The following is a 5,754-nucleotide window of genomic DNA, read 5'->3' as shown; positions in this document are numbered from 1 at the left end:
TGTGTGTGTGTTTGTGTGTGGCTGGAACTCGACCATCTCTCTGGCAGTAGTAGTAGCTGTTAGATTTCTCGTTCTCTCACTGCTCAGCGTTCACGTCTGTAACAGAAAAACAGGATATGGCGCATCACACCCTGTCGAACAGTGGCATTTTTTCATGTTGTGGTTTTTAACCTGCCGTTTGCGTTACAGGTTGCCTGAAGCAAGCGCAGGGGCGGGCCTTTGTGTTGCATCGCTGTGTGTCTTTTGTACTTTCTTAACACTGCTTGGATGCTGCAACTGGATCACTTGCACAACTGAAGAAAATACAGTAAGAACAGAATGGATACTAATACTAACCATAGACAAATATGTGTTGTATGTATGGGTTATTATTATTATTATTATTATTATTATTATTATTATTATTATTATCATTATCATCATCACGATAAGTACAAAGTTTTACCCCTGCGGCCCCCACAATAACCAAAAGAGGACCAAAATATGTACTGATGTGAAACCTAAACTAAAACTACACAGCAACGTGTGCGTCAGCTTTGAACTGACCGTGTGTTGACGAGATCAAAGAAATGCAGTATCCACCTGAAACACGGTTAGCGCGCACTGATGCTGCCCTCTGATTGTGAAATATGATGACTACAGCCATTACAGTCATATTACAAAGACACATCCTGAAATGTGCTGCTTTAAACTCTTCCCCAGGCCGGATAAAGGTAATGGGATATTTGCAGATTAGCTGTTCTCAAACTTCCAAATGCTTGCAGCAGCACTTTCTGTTTGTTAGAGCCCAGCTATGAATCACAAGTTGCTTTGTGACACTAAATGAGAAATCCCAAAGGATTTCCTTCCAGCACTGCTCACTGCACCAGTGCCAAATCTAATATCTGATTTTAGGTTTTAGCTGAACAAGCAGTGTGAAGCCTTCTTATATCTGTATTTCACTGTTGATGCCAACTGGGGTTAGCCTGCAGCACTCAAAGACTGTCTCTGGCACATTCAGTCACACATTTGTGTATGTGTGTCCGATTTTATCCAAATTAGTCTCCCTCCTGTGTTCAATTAGCTGAAGAATGAGGACGGCACTGTTGCATCATGTGAAAACAGAAAGTAACAACTGTCCAGTTGGTTATGGTATACAGATATTAGTTATTTCTAAAGTAAAGCAGGTGTGGCAGCTGTTGTACAGGTATGACCAAGACAAAATCATTGTCCCCAGGCATAAAAAGGTTTTAAATTTAATTTGTTCATGGCATCAAGTTTTGCACAGCGTTCAGAAGAAGTTTCACTTGCTTCAGTTGTTACTTCATTCAGACAGAACAAACTGGCTAAGAAGTCCCTCAGTTCCTCAGCTCCTGGCTCTTAGTGCTCGGCACTCTCCTCCTGTTGTCAACGACTAATGGTGCAGTTTACTGTGGACCACCAGCCACCGCTGACTCAGCCAATGCTGCCATCTGGGCTGGAACAGAAAGCACAACAGACTTCTCACTGGCTCTAGAGCTTCAGATGCTCAGCTAACAGATTGTGTGTGTGTGTGTGTGTGTGTGTGTGCGTGTGTTTGTGTGTCAATAAAAAGTGTAATTTGAAGACACAAGGGAGATAAATTTCAAGATTTAAATAAGAAAATGATATATTCCCAGAGGGCCAGTCACTATAGGCAGCATTGGTACTGATTGGAATATCCTTGTGAAATGAAGTGAACTAAATTCTGTACATCATCACGGTCTGCTGTGAAACAGGCCTATGAAGCAGGGTTATCATTTTAGCCATAATTGTGTAGCCCCTTACACAAGGAGTCTCACTATTTGGGAAAGCAGGATTAATAAATCTCAGCTGTTGGAACAGCTTATCTCTTAAAAGCTTAAGGTGCTATAACACTTAAGCCAGCAGCGTTCAATGTTCACCAGGAATAATGTCCTAGTCAAAAAATTCTTCAATATATTTTATTCATTGTTGGCCGTCCTCAATCTCCTCCTGTTGTTATCATTCTAAGGAAATTAGTTATTTGTGTGTAGTCAACCATGGCTGTGAATCCGTCTGCTCTGAGTTCCTGTTTTACCCCAAACTGCCTGTCTGCCTGTCTGTTTATCTGTCTGTCTGTCTGTAAGAATAAGTGTGTGTGTGGGACTGCTGCTTTATGACCCTGCACACTTCCCGCTCACGTTTCACTTTTTATACTCACATCCTGTCAGCGGGACAACAGCTCTCTGTGAGTCTGTTTGCCGTGCAGTTTCACTCTGCTCTCACTAACTTGTATTGTGCAGAGGCTGTCATGTTTATTACCCCTCCAGAGCTCCAATATTACTGTTACTGTGTTTTCTTTGGTTTGTCGTAATGTTGTTTGCATATATACATCATAGACTATCCACAGGAATCAGTGCACTTCTATTTTATGATAGGAAAAAAAATTCTTTGGTTACCAAAGGGGGTTTCAAGACCTCAACTTTCAAAACACTTAACCCATGTGTGCCAATGCACGGCAATGTGGTATTGACAAATGTTTGTCTCCCCTGTCAGTCTTATTTTTTCTATGACTTTTATTTAGTTTCATGCTGCATCATGTCAGATAGGTCACCTGTTGTTTTTGAAACCCAAGTGGTGGTACGACGGGGTCATTTAAAATGCACGCCATCTGTCCTGTCGATTTTGTGCAAACTACTTACAACTACGGGCTTCTTTGCTTTGGCAGTTAATTTATGCACAAATGCCCAAAGCATCATGCTTTCTAGGCCACTGGAAAATTGGAAAGCCTTCGAAAATGTGTTACAGTACAAAGCTAGTTTGTTAGTTATGAAACTAGAATATAAAGAGTTACTCAGATTGAATTATTCTCATCGCTCATTATTTGTCACCTGAGTGACCATGTTTATGCTGCACAGGAACTAAATCAGTCATTTTACAGAGTTGATTGCTTTTGAACAAACAGCAGGCATTGTCATACTTCTGCTCTGTGAATCACACTTTCTGGGTTATGAAGTGAAATCACCTGCACTTCCTATTTGCTGGCTCGATACTACTGTCAGATCTGTGGGCTTTAAAAGCATATTCAGTTGAAATGTAGAAAGGTTTGTGACACAAATATATGCAACCATATGCATCACAGAGTGCACTATTAGCTGAACGTATAACAGCGTATGATATTTAACCCTGACAGAGTAGTGAGTTAACTGTGTGCTGCCGGGCCACCTGTTTTTCTGCATTTCCACAGCTGGCAGGAGGATCTCGGCCTCTGCCCGGCTGGCTTTTTGCAATTCAGCATCACTCTCACTGATCTCAGCAGGTGCAGGAAACCAGAGATTTACAGCTGTTTATTGTTCATGACAAGCTAACGTTCTGTGAGAGCCGCAATATTAGGATGTCGTAGAGGACAGTCTGTCACGCTTAAGTGAGGAGGGTGCATCAGCACAGAAAACCAGTGGAGTGACCAAAACAACAGCAGTTGGGTCAGGGCAGGGCACTGACTGTGTCAAAACTGATTTATTGTGTGTGTGTGTGTGTGTGTGTGTGTGTGTGTTGCAAAGTAATAGCTTAAACTCTGATCCTGATTACTGTATGTTGGGATTGTGGTGATTAATGCTGATTATTAGTCCTGATAATTTGATTATGTAATTAGTTGGAGGTCCAGAGGGTGTTGCAAGAAAAACAGACACTTTCTTTTTGTTGAATACATGCTGCACTCTTACGAGAACTACAGTGTACAACTCGCATGATGAAATAAATGTGCAGCCTGCGTGTGTAAAAATATATAAATGGTCAGTTGTTCCTGAATCTAGTCACGTATTTGACAAAGGTTAACAAAACGCTGTTATCACTTTCGGTAGTCCGAGTTCCTTTTCTCTGACACTGTGTTCTGCTTGCTCCTCTATCTTTACATTATGTGTGTGTTGAGCTAGACGTTCACTTGCCAGGCTGAGATCTACAGCATGTAGGCTCAGAGGAAAGGTAACAAAGTGAAAACAGTCCAAGGAGGAAACAAGGAAACATTTGGCCTAGATATATTGCATGACTAACTGAGCGAGTGCACGCTGTCTTGGCCTCGGTCAAACCAACAGACTTGTCTGATGACAGAGACCGAAGGCATGATCCGTAAAGGTCAAGTATCGTCTGCTAGACCGTTCTGGAGTGATAAGCACTGATCTGTCACTGTTGAGCCAACGTTCACGGAAAGCCATAAAAAGGTTTGTTTTCATAAGGAACACCCCTGTGCCCCACTCCCTGTGTCGGTATAGGCTGATTTGGCAGAAATTGCCCAGAGACCATTTCTCTTAGCTGTGAACAATAGTCTCAGCTTTTTGTAGCTCGGTGTGTAGAAGGATTAACAGTAAGTGGATCATTCAGAGACTGGACAAAATGTAATATCACAACATTGATAATATGAAACTGCGCTATTTTGGGGGTGATTATTGGGGGTTTTATAGACTATTTACCCAAGAGAAAAATGAGCAAAGGTCACTATTAATCATGCCGATAATGCTAATTTGAATCCATTGATCGTTTCACTCAGCTAGAATAGTTTATTAAAGGAATATGTCGTTTTGCGAGGGGTTGTGTGCCTGACTGTCTGTTGACCAGGTACAGTGTTTTTCATGGATTAAAGATCAACAAAGCAGACTTAAAGTATTTGCAATCAAGTCCGAATTTGTTGTTTTGTGATTTTGAGGTAGAAAAATCACAAAACCGTTACGCAGTAGCACATCTGTTTGAGTATATTAGTCAGCATTATTGATCTGCCAGGGTCAAAGTATCTTCTGTCAGCCTATATTGGGTGCCTCCACCCAGCAAAGAAGGAGCCTGTAGTGGTGGAGATTGCTTGATGCTGTCACATACACACTCTATAACACTGGTTTCACACACAGAGTCAGTCACACACGGACATGGTTCCCTTTGTATCTACAGTGCTGTTGACATGCAGGCCTTGGCAGAACAGAAGTGGCATTGAGCAGAGACGTAGGAGGAATTTCTACGCCTGGAGTCCCACTCTACGCAGCAATGGCTGCTAGTAGCCAGACAGCCACTCTGCCTCCTCCTCCTCTCCAAATACCAAACGCCCTCCTTAACTTTCCTACTTGCTTTTTGCCATGATTTCTTTTCCTCCTTCCATTGTTCTCTTCATGCACTCTTATGTGCCTTGGCAGGCTGTCTCTCTCTATCCCACTTTCTCCAAGTTGTTTACTACGTCCACGGACCCCACGCCCCACCCTCTCCGGACAGAGAAAATGACCACTGTGAGTTCATGTCAGTGTGGCCATTATCAGCGTCCCTCTGCCTCTCGCTACACCAGAGGCCAGATGTGGAGGAGGGATAGGGGTGAGTTTGTAATGAGCAAGTGTAAAATTAGGCAGCGGGCCCAGCTGACTGAACCACAGGGCACACGGAGCCAGCTGCTGAACAGAGCTGAGCACTACTGCCGAGGACTGGGCTCAGCACTGTGCTTCAGTGTCATTGACTCAAGTGAGTGTGTGATTTGTGATGTATGGTTTCTGAGTTGGAGCAACACAAGTGCTTAAAAATTGACTGTGATCGATGTACGGGTCCTTACTGCTAAAGAGTTCTTCAGTGTGTATGGAGCGTTCAGAGCACGCTCAGTGGACCAAAACAGTTGAATCCTGTGCTGGTTTGTGAAGTAGACTGCAAGAGGGAAGGATAAAGAGTGTCAATGATACAGCAGAGGGAAGCAAGGCTGCCATTGTGGTGGTGCTGGGCAGGTTTCCCCTTCTCCACCCAGCCCACCCTCTCCCCTGCCTTTCAGCCCCCCCC

At 43.2% G+C, this 5,754-nt stretch overlaps 1 protein-coding gene across 5 annotated transcripts in view; it reads left to right on the top strand.

Moving 5' to 3' along the window:
• The window catches only part of fam49a (family with sequence similarity 49 member A), a 32,023-nt gene that overhangs the window by 2,305 nt on the left and 23,964 nt on the right, over positions 1-5,754 (top strand). For 2 of the 5 annotated variants that reach the window (XM_035678585.1, XM_035678588.1), the window contains exon 2: positions 190-307. The exons of the other annotated variants lie outside the window; for them this stretch is intronic. The gene's annotated coding sequence lies outside the window, so the exon portion shown is untranslated. The remainder of the gene's footprint in view (positions 1-189; positions 308-5,754) is intronic. 5 annotated transcript variants of the gene reach the window in all.

The sequence above is a fragment of the Morone saxatilis genome, unplaced genomic scaffold (assembly GCF_004916995.1).
Source record: "Morone saxatilis isolate NCDOM2014 unplaced genomic scaffold, NCSU_SB_2.0 Contig7, whole genome shotgun sequence".
NCBI lineage: Eukaryota > Metazoa > Chordata > Actinopteri > Moronidae > Morone > Morone saxatilis.
The sequence above is the reverse complement of the archived record's forward strand: the minus strand, read 5'-3'. Positions and strand labels throughout refer to the sequence as shown.